This window comes from Pygoscelis adeliae, unplaced genomic scaffold (genome assembly GCF_000699105.1).
Source record: "Pygoscelis adeliae isolate BGI_AS28 unplaced genomic scaffold, ASM69910v1 Scaffold185, whole genome shotgun sequence".
NCBI lineage: Eukaryota > Metazoa > Chordata > Aves > Sphenisciformes > Spheniscidae > Pygoscelis > Pygoscelis adeliae.
In genome coordinates this window covers 42,364-50,484 of record NW_008824756.1, presented here as the reverse complement: position 1 = coordinate 50,484, position 8,121 = coordinate 42,364, and positions in this window count along the sequence as shown.

Sequence of the window (8,121 nt, the reverse complement as noted above, 5' to 3'; positions counted from 1 at the left end):
CCCTCTCGTCGGGCAGGCCAGGCCGCCCCGTCCTGGGGCTCAGCCCCAAGAGAGCCCCGTTCTCCCTCAGAGCAGCGGGCTCTGCCTGCCGGACCGGCTCCCCTCAGCTGGCCTGTGCCCCTCAGCTGGCCTTGCGCCGTTCACACCAAAGGTCTGACCATCAAAGGGGAAAATCCGGGCTACAGCGGTGCCCTTGGTTATGATTTTTGGCTGATGTATGGTTATAAATGATATTCGTGATCCTCTAGGCTCGAAGGCCGTGGGTCTGCAATCAATCTCTTGTTCCAGAAACCAGTGACTCATTTTTGCTCCATCATTGTGCCAAGAAGAATGTTGGGCCTTTCCAAGGCCGTGGGGTCTTGCGTTTGCCCTCTTTGGGCATTTCTGAGATCTGGCTCTAGAAGTATCTCGGTTTTGCCCCATTTTCTGTGGCCACACCCTTAACTGCAGGTGTGGAAATAACCTTGGCCTTGGCCCTGCTCCTTTGGCAGCTCCCTGGGAAGCTCTGCTCTGCAGCTGGGAGGGTTGAATCGCTTCTCTGCTCACTCCGGCATTTTGCTGATTTACCTGAGCTCTGTGTCTATGGCGCTGGATAAAGTCAGGGTCTAATTCTCTTTGGGTAAAAAGCATCAATTGATGGAAGGGGAAAAAAAGAGACCCAAACCTCTGGTTTAACTTCTTGAAACCTTCCGGCTGGTGTCTGGAGCAGCTGTGCCTCGCCTGGGATGGGCCCGGGCAGGGGGAGGCCTTTCTGGGCCATCTCTCTGTCTAGTGATGGGGCCGCTCCGTGCAGCACTGGAGCCCCATCCCACCTCGGTGGCAGGAACCTGTCTGCAATGAATGCCGTGGGGAGCCATGGGAGGGGTGTTTCCAGTCCTGACAGAGTTTGCTTCTTTGATGAAAAAAAAATGAGAAGGCTGAGGTGAGATATATTCAGCCAGAAATATGTGTAAATCAGAGGGGAATGTCTGTCTCGCGTAGATAGTTTTAACTTTTTAGAAAGGAGTAAACTGATTGAGACTGCTTGGTTTAGGGTTTGTAGAAGGTATAGACTGCGGAGACTGCCAGCCTTTAAAATGTCCCGCACTGCTCCGTGCACCCAGGTCTGGCAATTACTGACGTAAAAGCGTTTTCTCACCCCGTTGCTGTAATGTGTAAAATTGTGACCCTGCTACGGCTGCATTCCCCCCACACTCAGCTAGACCGTGGCCTGCATCAGCTGGACTGATCCAAAGAAATACTCCATGAGAATAATCCTGGGTATTAGATGCACAAGGGACTTCTTATTCCTTCCTCCTACTCCAGCGTTGCCGAGCGGAAGAACCTCTTTGGTGCTAACTCGCCGCTCTCACTTCAGAGCAGGACCTTAGGCCTGGCTGCGGGACGCTGTCAATGTTGTGAAATGGCTGAGTTTTTACAGGTTTAAAAGCCAGATGACCACTGGGATTTTATGTTACCAACTTTCCGGCATGATTGGTGAGGAGGTATTTTTACCTTCTCTGACATCCCTGTTGTCACAGCAATCTGTTTTCCTGTGTTCTTTTGCAGCCCGAAGGTACATATCACTGCTGCTTGTGGGGCTGGAGTAAGCTGGATAGACACCTGGAGGAAGCAGCCTGAACTGGTGACAAGACACTGAGCAATCCCCTTGGAGTAAGTAAAGGAACAGCCCAGGCAGCTGAGACACCGAATGCAGGGATCGGGTTTTTTAGGTGAGTGCCTCAAAGACAGACCCACCAAATACAAGATGAGCTTGAAAGTTGCATTTCAGTTTCAAGTCCCTTTTTCAAGAGACTGGTTTCCAATTCTGTGGAAGGGAGGGTTAGCTGTGTGTGCATTTCCTTTGTAGTGATGGGAGGGAGATCTCACACACACCACCTCCAGGAAACCATTTTCTTTTCCCTTTCTTGCTGGCTTTCCCCGTGCCCAGCAGCCTTTTTGTCTGTCCCAGGTAACTCAGACGCAGCGGGCTCAGTTATCTTCTGGATGTCACGCCTGTCTCTGTGTTTAAAGCCCAGCAGCAGTGGAGAAAGAGAGAGTTTGGCTGGAGGGAGCAGGATTTGCTGCTTTATTTCTCACTACCTGTTGCTCAGCCTTGTCCTCATTCATAAGTGCACCACTATACAGATGCAACAGATGTGGTCATGTTTCCTGAATTTCTCGGTGTGCTGAATGTAGGTCCCTTCAAAAATCTAGCTCCAGTAGTGGGTCCTGAACCCTTAGAGGTCTTGCCCTGGATTCCGAGTAATTTGGGTTGATGTTAGCCACTGAAACTGGCCTGTGACTTGCACAGTGATCTGGCAAGAGGCTTCATCATACTTTGGAGACCGCAGGATTAGCAATGGCTGTGTGGGGCTGTTCATTCCTGATTTCTGCCTCTCACTTTTTTGGCAGCGGACAGGTGAGAGAGGTGCCTCAGAGGAGCTTTCCATAGGCAGTGTCCTGGGAATAGAGGCCAAACACAGTTCATCTGGCATGGAGGGAGAGGGAATTGGAGATCAGCATAGGAAACAAAGAAACACAAATATGTAAAAGAGGGGAAATGCATCAGGCGTCACTGTTAATGCCCTGAACAATCTCCCCTTACCGATGTAATTAGTCCTTACTGGTATTCGTGGTGTCAGCTTCTGAAGGACAGGTGGCATTTTTGTTACCGTGACCAGCGGCTAAGGACACACAAGAACAGCTTGTCCTTGTTCTTTCTGGAAACGGGTGTTAGCAACTATGCTGCAAACCTTCTTCTGGCACAACAATGGGGTCACATCAGCTGCCAGATATTTAAAGGGCAATTTATTTTAAATTGTAAACAAACAGATTGACTTGTAAGTATCCTGGAGATACAGCCTACCAATATAAAAGGCATCCTATAATTCAGGGAGAAGACACTTCATTCTTCAGCTGCAACAAAATGATCTGGTCTTTGTATTAAGCACGAAATGAAATTTGCTCGCAAAATGCTTTCAGAATTGTAAACTGAAAAGAGAGGATGCAAGGGTGCTTGGGCATTGGGCCAACCTCTTTGAGCTCTCTTCCTTGTGCGGGAAGGTTGATTAGACCAAGGAGTAGCAATTCTTCTCTCTTTTGCTGTCAGCTCCCTTACAACTCCAAGGAAGTGGCTTCTGGTGACATGCCTCAGTTTCCTCAATCAAGTGGTACGCAGCAGTGCTATAGGGTTTCTGTGAGAGTGACTGAAGGACTTGTGAGGATCACAAGAACTGCTTGTGAGGGTGCATTAAGATCTCAATGTGCAAGACCTGACGATCTTAAAAAGGCGTGTAGAAGCCTCATAGAGATTTCTGAGCATATGTTAATGAACAAACATTGTCAGTCACAGGCAGGAGCAGCTGGTGTGTGCGTGGGGGTTGTCAGAAGATGTGGCTTTCCCAGCATGCTGGACTCTGATAACCTGGGAGATACAGTGTCAGTATGTGTCCTGTGGTCATGAACAGACAGGCTGGTGTTGTGAAGGACCCTCTGTCCAGGCATGACCTCCCATGGGATGAACAGGGTAGAGAACAACCATTAATGTAACAGCCATGAAGGGATAAATCTGGACCATGGAATTTGGTGTTGGGTCTCATGGCTCACAGCTGTGCGGCAATTGCTCACTTGCACCTTGAAGTGCGATGGTGAGGAGACTCATAGTGTTGGCGGCGGGGTGTCTCTGGGGCGGCAAGGGGGGAACAACCCAGGCATAGCTTATGTTCCAAAGGGCTTGACTCATGCTTCTTCACCTTAGTTGCATTAACCGTTTTGTAGGCTGCTTCTGCCCCTAGATTGGAAACCCATTTCCAGTCTAAATATTCACAGTTTACAAACAGGACAGCTGAGGAGAGAGGCCTCGTCCAAGTTCACACAAGCCTCTTCCAGTGCTAAGTCTAGAAGAGAGAGTTGCTACACCACAGGGCAGTGCTCTAGCCACTGGTCCACACTGCTTCCCTCTGCTTGAGTTCAGTGTGCTTTCCCAAGTTAAGAACAGAGGCCTTGTTAGAGGCAAAAGGGAATTCTCTGTGGCCAGAAGTATTTTTCAAAAGCCGATGCTCTGTCCTGGAGCCTGGGAGCCTGTGTGGTGATGCAGCCCTACTGTGAACCACGCAGGAGCTTGAGAAGTAGCCTCATCTGCTGGAGCTGCCACGTAAGGGGATAGGGAAATGCACTCTTATGGAGTTGGGGCAGAGAGACCTTGCAGTCTGTTTTTTCATCTTCTAAGACACCAGTGTAGAGCACTGTCTACAGAGGTGGCACTTGCAGCACGTTTGCATGTATAGATGTCTGTGAAGCATCAGTGACACGCTTCCTGCTATCCTCCCACTAATGTATGTGTGATGTGGGGGAAGAGGGGAAGGAATAAAATCAGGCTGGGTGTGATAGATCATGTTTGTGAGACTGAGCAGCTGCAGCCTCTGGAGACAGTCCTCTGCTGTTTGATTGCTTTGCACCCATCTCTGCCCTGCATGGGCTTCCCTGTAAGTCTCCTCCCGACTTGCCAGAGAACCACTGAAGTTGGCACTCTTTTCTGTTACACCTGGTTCAGCCAAAAATAAGTTTCTCCAAGATTTTTGATGGAATGGCATGAAACACTGGAACATTTAGGCCTAAGTGTATTATTGGCATCAGGCCTGCTGTGGCTCGGTTTTACCTTCTAAGGTCATGCTCCTGCTGGGCTGCAGTTATCCCAGCCCACCTCATGCTGTGTTCTACTCCTGTAAGCTTCGTCAGCTAACAGCTATTGAGCTGGGCTGATAGTCAGGGATCCCTCCTTCAGGTTCAGAGTGGGGGAAAATACTTCACGTGAGATGAAGGAAGCCTTTCCTGATGGAGGTCACTGCTTTGGGGGCAGTTTAAAGCCAAGTCCCCATGGTTTGGAAGTGTTGCTTGGTGCTGTTTTGGGAGCAGCAGTATTGGACCAGGTGTCTCAGCCCTCTTCCAACTTAGATAGTTGGGGTTTTGTTTCCCTAAAAATTCCTAAGTCTCAACTGAATATGGGATTCGTCGTCTTCTGACCTGCCATGCTGAGCCACTGCTAAACAGCTGCTCTGTTTTGGAAAGGGTGAAGTGATTTCTGCAGAGAGCCCTGGGCAGGATGAATTGCCAGTGTGTGAAAGGGCTGGCGGGTCTGGGAGGGGGCTGTGGTTATAGGATCCCATCTGTATTTGGCTCCCTTGGAGCAGGGCGCTCTCCAGAAATACTAGTAGCAACTTGGAGAAATGATTCAGTTGTGTTTGGAGGAGGTAATTTTCAGTGTAAGTAAAGTGTACGCTCAGTTTCTCTGGAAAAGAAGAGAATGCGAAAATGTTAATAAGTGAGCAAGTTCCCTCAGTACAACCCAAACGCTGTGCCTTCTCAGCTGTGCCATCAGCTTTTAATTTGGGAGTCCCCAGATGGGTCATCCCTATGTATCCATCAATGCAGGTGGGAGTTTTGCCTCTCACTTCAGGGCTGAGCCTTAAGGAGGAGAGCAACAGAGGCTCCAGCTACAGTAGCTTGTCATCTGGTGTGGACCAGCACTAGAGAGGGCTGTCCCCTTGGAAAAGGGACAGGGAGTGATCATAAGCCTTTTATTTCTATATTACTTGGAGGAATTAAAACATAAGCCAGAAAAGCAAGCACTGACATGCACGTGGGAAGCTCCTGAAGTCTCCCCGTATTACACTGATCACTTTAATGCAAGTGCATAAGGACGCCTATGCGGTGTCACATCAGAGCATCTAGCCAAATAGCCTGCTTCTCTCTTTGTGTGATAGCGATGCGTAGGGCAGGGTACAAGAGCCATGCTCGTGTACAAGGATTGACTCCCCAGTTTGCCTCACAGGTCCATCTGTCTGTGTCTTAGGAACTTCCTAAACCAAAGACCATGGGCTCATTTTAGTATTTAATAGCTGCTTGATGAACTTTCCTCAGGCAATAGGAGTGTAGGCCTTATCCACTGTTGTCTCTGCAGCTTTTGTTATCAGCTGTAGTGGAGTACATATATTTATGATCAACTATAGTGACATATTACAGTCACATGATGTCATCGGCAGTCACACCGGCTGTGCTGAAATTAACCCAAACTGTTGTATTTCCGGCTGGGCGACTCCTATCCGTGAGGGATTGCCTGTGGTGTGGGATTTCCCTGCATGTGATCTTTTCGGGTCAGACTTGCTCCCCAGAAGGCAGTGACGCTTTTGTTAGAAAATATTCCATCCTGTCTAAATTAATCTTTTTGTTGCTAATCTTGGAGGTAATAAGATAGCGGGGTGGCAGGCAGTGCTCTCATCACACATGTAGGTTGTATTAAAAATAGACTTTAAAAAATAATTTCTTGGGCCCTTTTAAAATGATCCTGGACCTTTGTCAAGAGGACTCCATGCTTTTCCTCCCCCAGCATTACTCTGTCCTTGGAATCCTGCTTCCCCTATGTCTTTCGGTTAGCCTTCCTTGCTGTTGTGGATATTATTTCTCATATTATATTTCACCTTCCCCCTCTCCATGTCCCACTGCAGCCACTGAACAGGACAATCCCTCGCCCCAGTCTCAGCAGGACGGGAGGGGATAATGTTGCTGACAGAAGACTATACGAGGCAATTAACAGCTTTTACCAGCACGTAGACACTGATTGTAAAGCAGGTTATTCTGTACTTGTCAAAGAGCCATTCCCTACTTGTCAAAGAGCCTTCTGCTTGGAAGGGAAGACAAAAGAGGGCCTGGGCACGGAAGCAGCTCCGCACTACTGCTGTGGCGGCTTTCTGCTTGGTCAGGATGTTTTCAAGACTAGGTTCCAAGTGGTATTTTTTGACAGGAGCAGCCTGTGCAAATGTGACACACCACCACTGAACGCTCCCACATCACTGAGACCTGCGCTGGATTGTTCTGGGCTTCTGGCCCTGTGTAACAAATGGTCCCATGAGCAGCAGGAGTGAGCCAAAAGTCATGTTTCCCTCCATTGCTCTTTTGGGTCTCACTGACAAAGGGGTTTGTAATACAGAGCAAGATTCAGCCTCTGGCTGTAGGAGTAAAGAATGTCTGTGGAGGGAGGTACTTGCCCTTTCTGTGGAAACATGGATGATCTGCACTGCTGGGACTTGCAAACCACTGAAAGCAGCCTTTGTGCAGAGAGAGGGGGATAGGGGCTGCTGTGCCAGAAGGTGTTTGGTGCAACACTGGAAGATACTGGTAGGTTACTGGAAGGTGCTGGTAGGTAGGTGGTGGTATCCTGCTTCAGAACACACTGGCAGTGGTGGAAAGGCTGACACCAAGGTCAGTGAGCGCTGCACCAGGCATCCCAATCATCTCCTGAACCTCGCCATCAGCTCAGCATAGTCTGCTTGCAGGGATGTGGGGTCTCTGCTGGAGCCTTGCTGCAGGCGTTGGACCAGTGGGGACCTGTGCTCCTGAGGTGACAGGAGAGCTGGAGAAACACCCAGAGCCAGTCTGCTCTGGAGGGAACTCTGGACTGATTAGTGATCCGCCAGACTGCCCCAGCCTTGCAGGGTCAGGCCTCTACTGCCTAGTGCTGTGTTGTTTACTTACTACCAACTCTCTCCAAAGGTATGCCCTAGTCTAACAGATACCTAGTGGGTGGCAGTGTACATCCTCTGTTCCTCTCCCAGTTGGCCCTATTTATAGATTTCAAATGTTGGCAGCTAGGAGAAGTGAGACATCTGAAGTATGAGGGACTGTCACCGAGAAGGCAGGGATATTTATCTGAGTTGATGAAACTTCTTGTCATTGCACAGTATTAGGAACTCTGCACATGTGTTGTGGATCATCGTTTCCAGGGCATTGGTGGGCTTGTTATTCAGGGCAGAGCAAACAAAACATTGTTAGAGTGGGAGAGGGATTTCTACCTGAATAAATTATACCCAGTTATCATCACCTGGATGGCAGTCACACGCCAGGAAACTTCTCCTGAGAAGATAAGATAACATCTCTCCTTCTATATTTCAACAGTTTGATCTCCCAGAGCCATATCGTTTGTCTTTTCTATGCACACAGTGCAAGCTGAGGGAAAGCCCACTCAGCCGCATGTCAGATGGGCTGAAATCTCTTCCTGGTGATTTAAAGCCAGTGAAGAGTGTCTCCATTATTGCCTCCATTACTTCTTTTATCTACAGAAAGCTACTGCTGGTGACATGCAGT